The sequence below is a fragment of the Tenrec ecaudatus genome, chromosome 4 (genome assembly GCF_050624435.1).
Source record: "Tenrec ecaudatus isolate mTenEca1 chromosome 4, mTenEca1.hap1, whole genome shotgun sequence".
Lineage (NCBI taxonomy): Eukaryota > Metazoa > Chordata > Mammalia > Afrosoricida > Tenrecidae > Tenrec > Tenrec ecaudatus.
In genome coordinates this window covers 13706967-13716749 of record NC_134533.1, presented here as the reverse complement: position 1 = coordinate 13716749, position 9783 = coordinate 13706967, and the positions used below count along the sequence as shown (strand labels likewise).

The window sequence follows — 9783 nt, the reverse complement described above, 5'->3', positions numbered from 1 at the left end:
TATAGATATACTCATACTCAATGCAGAAGGATGAAGACACCTGTGTTAGTCTGGTTATTTTAGGGAAACAAATCCACAGAAACTCATGTATAAGAGAGTTTTATGTAAACGCTAAATGCACATCAAGAAAACATCCCAACCCAGTGCTGCCCAAGCCCACAAGTCCAACATTAGCTCATATACTCAACACCAATCCACAGAGTCCTCCTCCATCTCACAAAACACATGCAATGATGCCGACTGCAGGAGGGAAGAAAGCCAATTCAGTGTGTGTGTAAGCATCTGAGCACTGGCAGGGGTCTCCACACGGCTGCCCCAGCACCCAGGGCTGCATTAGGGTAGGTCCATGTGGCTTCTCCTCAGCGATGTCTCACAGGAAGTGAGCCTTGCCAGCTGAAGCAGGGAACTGGCTAAGGCAGCTGTACTCTGGTCTGACCATCAGAAAGCAAGTGACCTGAGAACTTGAACGGCGAGGCTCCCCGATCCATTTATCTCTCTGCCCACATGTGTTTATCCCCCAGGTTTGCACAATAAACTGTAACTAACTCGGCACTCACGGATTTCAGTAGGGTCATAAAAGATCAAATTCTTTGAAAGAATTTGACCTGAAAGATAATAGGCAAACTCAGAAAAACTGGTATGACAAAACCAAATACAGAAAGTTTCATGATTCCAGAGGGAAGGTGAGGTTCAAGATGTTAGAGGTGCCAATCTCCCAGTGTGCACCACATTTCATGATGTGACCATATGATTAGGGATGTCATTACCAGGTAAGTACTTTTGAGGAATTATTATAGAAAGCAGTGTAAACAAGACCTGACAGAGAAGCAAGCATAGACTCATCCTAACCAAAGTGAGCATGTAAAAACACTAACACAGAAATAAAAGCATATACAAACAGGGTCTAAATTCAGTGTCCTAAAATACAAATTGTGGGGGGGAGGGAGGCAGGGTGGCACATAGCCTGTGAAAGTAATTGATTAAAGAATGTAGAAAGCAGCTCCCTCAGACAGGTGTTGTGCAATAAGTCAAAATGGATGAGAACTGTTTTCCAAACAAAATGACAGTTCTGCTCCAGGAGAATACGTAGACTATGTAAAAAGCAGGACAGAGCAAGGAATTATTTCTCATATTCCAAATAGTAGGGGACAAATAAAAGGGAAAAAAACAAGGAAGGGTGGATTCCAGTTCTGTGTTGCTTTGTGCAATTGTTTTTGCTTTTTGTTTTATTAATCATTTTATTAGGGACTCATACAACTCTTATCACAATCTATACATACAGCAATTGTGTAAAGCACATTTGTACATTCGTTTCCCTCATCATTCTCAAAACATTTGCTCTCCATTTAAGCCCCTGGCATCAGCTCCTCATTTTTCTCCTCTCTCCCCCCTCCCGCCTCCCTCATGAACCCTTAATAATTTATCAATTATTATTTTGTCATATCTTACACTGTCTGATGACTCCCTTCTCCACTTTTCTGTTGTCCATCCCCCAGGGAGGAGGTTATATGTAGATCCTTGTAATCGGTTCTCCCTTTCCACATCAACCTCCCTCCACCCTCTGAGTATCGTCACTCTCGCCACTAGTCCTGAAGGGATCATCTGCCCTGGACCAGTTCCTATCTGTACCAGTGTACATCCTCTGGTCTAGCCAGATTTGTAAGGTAGAATTTGGATCATGATAGTGGGGGGAGGAGGAAGCATTAGGAACTAGAGGAAAGTTGTATATTTCATCATTGCTACACTGCACCCTGACTGGCTGGTCTCCCCCCTGTGACCCTTCTGTAAGGGGATGTCCAATTGCCTACAGGTGGGCTTTGGGTCTCCACTCTGCACTCCCCCTCATTCACAATGATATGATTTTTGTTCTGATGATGCCCGATACCTGATCCCTTCGACAACTCGTGATCGCACAGGCTGGTGTGCTTCCTTCATGTGGGCTTTGTTGCTTCTCAGCTAGATGGCCGCTTGTTTACCTTCAACCCTTTAAGACCCCAGATGCTGTATCTTTTGATAGCTGGGCACCATCAGTTTTCTTCATCGCATTTGCTTATGCACCTGCTTTGTCTTCAGCGATTGTGTCGGGAAGGTGAGCATCATGAAATGCCAGTTTAATAGAACAAAGTATTCTTGCATTGAGGGAGTACTTCAGTGGAGGCCCAACATCCATCTGCTACCTTAATACTAAACCTATAAATATATGCACATAGATCTATTTCCACTTCCTCATATATAAATATATTTTCATATGTAAATGCCTTATTTAGACCTCTATAAATGCCCTTTGCCTCCTAGCTCTTTGATCTATTTCACTTTCTTCTTTTCCCACCATCATACTCAGCCTTCATTCAGGTTTCAGCAATTCCTCTTGGTTACATTATCCTTGATCAAGCCCTACCAGACCTCCTACTCCTTCCTCACCACCAATTTGGATCACTTGTTGTTCCCTTTTCCCTGAGTTTGTTAACACCCTTCCTTTCCCCCCACCTACCCCTCTCCCATGTCCCCTGATAACTGTCGGTCCTGTTGTTTCCTCCTCCAGATTGTTCATCCAGCCTACCTTATTTAGACAGACTTAAAGAGATGCACAAAGACAAGCAGAGCAAAACCCAGCAACAAAACAAAACAACAAGCCAATGACAAAAAAATGAAACAAAACAGGACAACAAGAAACAAAAACCTTGTCGTTAGTTCAAGCACTGTTTGTTGGCCTTTAGGAGTGTTTTCTGGTGCTTTGTGAAATTTTACCATCAGTCCCAATAATCAAAAAATGGAAAATTCTGGAGAAAAGCAAGGAATGAGAGAATATCTTTTGAAGAGACAAAAGCATCAGAAAATTCTGTATTAGAGCCTCCATACTGTTTTAATGAAAACACAACAGCCTCTGAGATTGGGCCTTCAGAAAAAGCTCTTACCTTGGAGCAAATAGGCACCTCAACAAATCGAAACCTGGAACTTGAAGATGATTTTATAAAGGAAGGTTCCAATTGTGGGAAAGATACTTCATGCAAAAAAAAAGAAAACTTGAGGCTGAAATTGTCACAGAGGAAGAAGGTTTTGAAAATTATGGCATTTCAAAGAAGAGGAAAATAGAAGGTGATGATATTCCAACAAATGCATCTTCCATTGGAACTGGCATTCAGCAGAAGCAAAAAATAGAACTTGAAGATGTTTCTGAAAAACAAACAAGCTTGGAAGCAGGACATAGCTCAACGGCAGCTGCTCATTACAATAAACGTCAGAAAGTTTGTTTGGAGAAGTGTAGCTGAGGTAGTTCGTTTATTGTGTCACCTGGCCAATAAACACACGTGCGGTTAATTGAAGGGCAGAGACATAAATGGGTCAGTAAGCCTCACCTTTCTACTTCTCGGGTCTCTTGCTTTGTGATGGTAGGACCAAAGTGCAGCTGTCTTAGCCAGTTTCCTGCTTCAGCTTGCAAGGCTCACTTCCTGCAAGGCATCCCTAAGGAGAAGCCACATGTACCTACCCTGATGCAGCCCTGGGTGCTGGAGCAGCCATGTGGAGACCCCTGCCAGTGCTGAGATGATTACACATTCACTGATTCAGCTTTCCTCCTGCAGTCAGCATCATTGCATCTATTTTGTGAGATGGAGGAGGACTTTGTGGATTGGTGTTGGGCATCTGGGTTAATGGGTTAATGTTGGATTTGTGGGCTTGGCCAGCACTAGGTTGGGATGTTTTCGTGATGTGCACTTAACTTTTATATAGAACTTTCTCTTATACATGAGTTTCTGTGGATTTGTTTCTTTAAAGTACCCAGACTAGCACAATGGCAAAAGTCGTATTTTTTTTTTAACCTCAGACACTTTAATAATTGGATGAAAAGTGTTCTCATTGGAGAAGTTTTAGAAAAGTTGTGACAGAAAAAGACATGTGATATTACTGTTTGGGACCTGGGAGATGGTAAAGGTGGAGATTTGCTCAAATGGAAAAAGAGACAAATTCACAAGTTAGTTTGTGTTGATATTGCTGATGTTGCTGTCAAGCAGTGCCAGCAATAGTCTGATGACATGAAACATCGCTGTCATGACAATGAGTATATTTTAATGGAGAATTTATTACTGCTAATTGTTCAAAGGAACTTTTATCCAGCAAATTCCTTGATTCAAAAATGTTCTTTGCCATTTGCCATTGTGCTTGTTTGCCATTAATCTTTTGAATCCAGTGAGCAGGCTGACACAATACTTAGAAGTGCTTGTGAGAGACTTAACCCTGGAGGCTATTGTATTGGTACCACACCAAATAGCTTTGAGCGGATAAAACGCCTTGAAGCTCCAGAAACAGAACAATTTGGAAATGAAATGTAATCTGTGAAATTTCAGAAGAAAGGTGATTGCCCATTATTTGGATGCAAATATGATTTCAACTTGGAAGATGGTATGGGTGTTCCTGAATTCTTGGTCTACTTTCATTGCTAAATGAAATGGCAAAGAAGTACAATAGGAAACTAGTCAATAAAAAGACATTTCTGGAATTTTATGAAGAAAAATTAAGATTATTGAAAATAAAATATTGTTAAAACAAATGCAGGTACTGGAGCCGTATCCTACAAATGAGAATTCCAAATTTACCTCTCAGATGACTATGAGCATGCAGCAAAAAATATGAAAAACGGTCATATAAGATTACCTTATAATCGGTCATATAAGATTGGGAACCTTAAGCAAATCAGAGTGGGAAGCTACAAGCATTGGCTTGGTATTCGCATTTGCGAAGCAGTAATGAGCATGTGTGTAATGACAGCAGAACATCTGCATTTAATCTTAGAGATTGGACCACTTTCTATTTATTTAACTGTTCTACATACGCAGGATGCTGCCAGAATCTCCAATGTGTATTCATTCGTTACTGCCTCTGACAGGTGAACCTTTATTTGTGTAGATAGGAGTGAATTGGAACTTTTGCTTAAACAATGGGTGTCTCAGTAGCGTGCTGAGAATTCCATTTGACTCTATTGTACAAATCCTACTCTAACTTGTTGAAGCAACTGAACTCTTACCATAGTGCTCTGACTGGTTCTGCCCATGTTGGCATTCTGCAGTAAATGTGCCATGGTTCCAGAGTTGGTGAGGGGCAAATAAAGATGGGTGTGTGGGCTTCTCTGTGTAATCTTAGTATACAATGTTTTATAGATGAAACGGGTTGTGTTCTATACCGTTGGAGGTTCCGTATATATTATTGAAGTTAAAAGTTTAAAGCTCAATTTGAGACAGTCAAAATTCTAGGCAAGTTATTGTGCTAGAATTTTAGCCACTTAATTTTCATATAAAGAGTGATTACTTTTATTTGCTCAAACAGTGTAATTCCAAAAGGAGTTAGAACATTTTAGTTGGAAGCCTCGAGCTCTTTTTGAGTTTGGGTGTTTTCTCTTAAACGATAACAATTAATGCTTCCTGTTACTAAATATAATTAGACCGGGTTGGTTTTCTTAATTGAAAAAACAATATAATTACTTTTCTCAAGGCTTATGAAAATTTCTCCTAGGTAAATCCATTGCACATGTTTTTTTCCTCAACTGTCACTACAGTTCCACTTAAAAAATTGAGAACTTTTATATAAGTGCATGACCACAGAGGAAGCAGATCGATGGACCTCAGGTAGATTCTCGCTGCTGTTAGAACTAGATTGCAGAGGCTGTGTGCTAAACATCAGTACTTGCACAGTAAGGTCTAGTTGCTAACCATCATGAAAATTTTTACTTGCCATTTCAAAATGAACGTTATGATCACCCTCAATTTCTTGCTTGACTATTCTTCCAGGATAATGGCACTGACATAAACCCGGGAAAATAGGAGCCCTTACATTACATCGCAATCTGAAGAAGCTGCTAGCTTTTTGATATAATGGAAAACTTAACACACAAAGCAACATGCCCTCTGTGATTACTGTGTATTCTTCTAAAATAATTATTTAAAAATTTTAAGAATATTACTTTCTAAAGTTATCTAGAGTCCTTAAGAAACACAGTCTCATATGTTATAGATGTTAATTCTTCATGGTAATAGAGGAACAAATTTTTTAGCAAAAGAGTATGAGTTTCCTAATTGTTTTTCTGTAACCTTTCAATATCCAAACTATCACCAGTTTACAAAATTGACTGTAAGTCGTTGGCTTTGTGATTGTTTGCCCGAATATGTCATTTGGGCAAATAAATAATTGTATATCTGAAAAAAATAAGGAAGAAGGGGATCATGGAATTTATAGACTGATATCTGACATATGGGCTAATATCAGAGCTATGGACTTGAACTATACTGGGCTGAGATATTTTCTTAATATAAAAGTACTCTTTGGTTTAAAACTCTCTTACACACATATGAGCCTCCCTGGAATGAAACAAAACCATTCCTTATTGCATGCACAAAAATGAACCCAAGATGGATTAAGACCTAAATGTAAACCTCAAAGCTCTCAGGATCATCAATGAGAAGACTGGGAAAAACTTAAGGACCCTGTTGCAGGGCACACCCAGACTAGCAAGCATAATGGAGGAGGCACCCATAGCAGAGGACAAGATAGATGACTGGGACTTGCTGAAATTGCATGACTTAGGCACATCAAAAGACTTCATCAGGAGAGTGAAACGAAAGCTCACAGATTGGGGAAAACAATTTTTTTTTACCAACAACACATTGGACAAAGGGCTAATGACCTAGATATACAGTACTCTACACTCGCTCAATAAGAACATAACAAGAGACCCAATTAAAAAATGGGTAAAAGATATGAACAGACATTTCACCAATAGTGACCTAGAAATGGCTAACAAACACATGTAAAATGCTCAGAGTGACTGGCCAACAGGGAGATGCAAATTAAATCCACAATGAAATACCACTTTACACCCACACTGCTAGCCCAAATTTAAAGACAGTAAAAAATTTAAAAAAACACACCAGAAAACAATAATGGAGAGGATGTCGAGAGGCTGGAACTTGTTTACACTGCTGGTGGATTTGTAAGTACAAACAGCTACTGTGGGAAGTGAAATGACGATACGTAAAGCAACTGGGGATTGAAATCCCATATAATCCAACGATACCACTATTAGGAGTATACCCTAAAGACATAAGAGACACAACACAAGTGGATATATACTCTCTCATGTTCATAGCAGCACAGTTCACTATAGCAAGTACCTGGAAGCAGCCCAGATGCTAAACAACAGAACAATAGATACAGAGACTATGGTACATACACAAATGGAATGCTAGGAATCCCTGAAAACAGCGATGAAAGCATGAAACACAGCATGACATGGAAGGACCTGTGAACCATGATGCTGAGTGAAGCAAGTCAATCACAAAAGGACAAACATTGTATGAGTCCACTACTATAAGGAGAAACACCAATTAAACAAATCTTAGAGACCAATTCTTGAAAAGAAGGGGAGAAGTTTACCTACTGGCCATGAAGCATACATCACCTCCCTCTTATGCACCTCACAAGAGCCATAGTGAAGGAGGAGACCCCACATTGTCTGGGCTCACTCCTCCAAGTTGGGGGATAGGGGAGAAGACCACCCACTTGAGGCTTTACAACACTGAGACAAGGCTGGGGCAAATCAATGGCCCCCTCACAGGAGTGGAAGGAGGGCCTTGATGGGAAATCAAGCCAAGACCAGGGCAGAGGAGCATCTACATTTGAGAGTAGACACTGATAATTCTGTTGGTAAGTATGCTGGGGAGAAGTAATGTCACATCAGGAAGGGGTGCTAAACAATGATTACAGGAAACCTAAGGGAACAGTGGTCCAGATTTTATGTTCCTGGGTAGACACTACAAATAAGTTTCTATCCAACCCTCAATGAAGCACACTCTGGATGACCTTGGATGGTGACCTTACACCCAGCATGGCATAACCCAGGGGCTACATCAGCAGGGCATATCATAGATGCTCAGCAGAATGAACTGAGCCTTGCCTCAAAGGTAGCTGCACCTTGGACTGAAGACTGGGGTCCTCAGATTGGGGAGAAGCAGAGTGGCTGCCCAAATCTGTGGAAGTGGTGGTTGGTCATTGCACCTTGGGGGGAATCCCCAGTTTGGTGGGAGTCCAATTGAAAGGGACCCAGAATCACCATCTATTTAGTACCTCGATGCCCCCCTCACAGCAACATGACAGGTTTTGATCTGTCAGGCAGGTACTTGAATTTGGAAGAATTGATCCAGGAAGTCCCCCTCTCCCAGCACCAATCTTCATACTTAGGGTAAACAGAGCTCAATCAAACAGAAGACCGAACTGTGTGGAGTGACAACTCATGGGTTGTGCTCAGGGTGGAACCGTGCTGGCCTAGACTCCTCCTAAGTGCAGTGTCCAGAGTGATGTGTCGTTGGAAACATGGATGAAGTTGCAAGTGTAACCGCCATATACCCCAGGGGGATGAGGAACAGTGTCATACTTTTCTGTTCATGTCGGGTTTTGTTTTCCTGCCTTACGCTTGTTATTTATTGTTTGCGTGTTTGTCGTCTGTTGTCTGCTAGTTGGTTTGTTGCTATTTGAGCGGGGGGTGTCATTGGTCTGATGGGGTTTTGAATTTGCCATAATACAAACACCAAAATAAACTGGAGTCCTGCATTTCCCAGGGACAAGCAAATGGATTCTGGGAACACTCAGTTCTGATCCAAGAACACTTAGTTCTGATCACATGGCCCTACTCAATACTTGCCTTCATGAAATGACCCCTGAAGAAAGGGTGCCACAGCATAGTGTGGTGAGGTAGCAGATGGTGCCCAGCTATCACTCGGAATAGTGACTGGAGCCTTAAAGGCTTGTCTTCAAACAAGCAACCATCCAAGCAAGGAGTCAACTGAAGCACACCAACTTGTGTGATCTAAAGATGACAATAACAAAATTCAAATATGACAAAGGGAAAAACGTTACAGACCAAATTGCAAATACCCAATTTGCAGAAGGCTGTGCAAGCCAGTGGGAGCCCCAAACCCATCTGCAGAGTATCTCGTCAGATGAAGCCACTGGCAGATCCCCTCTAGCCACAGGCAAGGGTCTCCAACAGCTTTACTATCAGATAGAGATCATCGTAATTGTGATTTTACTCGATTGTACTGGATACTTGTATTTCCCTCTCACTTTTTTTAACTGAAACAACTTTTAAATGAGTCAAAGGGGAAGTCAAATATTACACCTTAACCTAACTACGTCCACCTTAATTGTCCTTACAAGGCTGGTTGATAAGCCTGCTGAAGTCCCTTGGCTATGGACAGAAAGAATTCACTGGAGGTTTACTCTCCATGTGCACCCTGCAAACAGATTTGGGGTTTCCATGATTGGCCATAGCTTTCTGCAAACCCGGTGTTCACAATTTAAGCTCAGATACCACTCCCTCATTTTGATTTGCATTATATTATTTATAATTCTTGGATCACATAGGCTGGTGAAATTCTTCCATGGGAACTTAGTTGCCACCACACTTAGATGGCTACTTGTTTGACAACAAGCCTTTTAGACTCCACATGTTATTCTTTCCGATAGCTGAGCACTGTCTAGTTTCTTTGCCACAGTTTGCTATAGCAACCCTAACTTCAGTGATCTCTTCATGAGGGTGCTTATCAAGTACTTGGTTGTTTTATTGTTTGTTTGGTTTGGGTGTTTTGTGGGGGGAGAAGGGGTTGTATGATTTTTTGTAAATGAAATCCAGGGCAGGTAAATGTACAGAGACATTAGCTGGATTAAAGGCGTCTTGGGGGGTTTGGAATATGGCAGCGGGGTGCAGCTGAAGGGAAATGGGGAACTAACAACAATGAT

At 41.2% G+C, this 9783-nt stretch overlaps 1 pseudogene; it reads left to right on the top strand.

Annotated features, from left to right (window-relative positions):
• The first annotated feature begins 3839 nt into the window (after positions 1-3839).
• On the top strand, positions 3840-4743 carry LOC142446275 (mRNA cap guanine-N(7) methyltransferase pseudogene; annotated as a pseudogene).
• The last annotated feature ends 5040 nt before the right edge of the window (positions 4744-9783 follow it).